Source organism: Nannospalax galili, unplaced genomic scaffold (genome assembly GCF_000622305.1).
Source record: "Nannospalax galili isolate Female #2095 unplaced genomic scaffold, S.galili_v1.0 scaffold488, whole genome shotgun sequence".
Lineage (NCBI taxonomy): Eukaryota > Metazoa > Chordata > Mammalia > Rodentia > Spalacidae > Nannospalax > Nannospalax galili.
Genome location: NW_008360316.1, coordinates 2489508 through 2490299, shown reverse-complemented (window position 1 = coordinate 2490299; position 792 = coordinate 2489508).

Below are 792 nucleotides of genomic sequence, written 5' to 3'. Positions count from 1 at the left end.
CTAAGGGAAACAACCTACTTTTGTTCTAAAATGATTGATAAATTTGCTGCCCCCCCCCCCCATCTAGAAGCCTTTGAGGGAACTGAGAGGGAACTGACGCTGATTCTAACCACTCCAGCAGCTATCAAAGTGCTTGAAAACAAATCCTGAGTCCATCACTCTCGAGTCCAGCCTTGGCAGACAAAAGAAAACTGTGGAAGAACCCAATAAAGGGATGCTTTTGGAAGCTCTCATCAAGAAATTCCAATGGACTCTGACATGAACGTTAGAGCCATTATTGAATAAAATAAGAATTACTTGAACGTAAACACAGCAGTACTATGATGATCAGGCTGATATCTGAAGTGGTCATGAAGTGACTGATGGTTAAGCAGAGTATACCACATGGATATAACAGACAAAGAAATGATTCAAGTTCTGAGCTGGACAGACTGGCACGAGATTTTATAGTTTTATTCAGAAGGGCATACAATTTTAAATATATGAGTTACTTGTCTCTGGAACTTTCCATTTAATAGTTTCAGTTGACCTCAGGTAACTGCACTGATAGAAAACTGATGGCTCCTAGTGCCTAGTAGTGCCTAGTCCAAAGACCTGAGAATTTGAAGCTTAATGCATGATAGCAGAAAAATTATGACGCTTTCTAAATTTAACTTAAAAGGTCTGGAGAGTACAGTGGGAAAAGGTGAGAAAAGTGAACCAGCTACAGACCAGAAAAGAAGGAGAGATTGTATCGCATTCTTGAAAATACATTAAACCTTTAATTCTTGACCCCCTAGGCGCCACTGCATC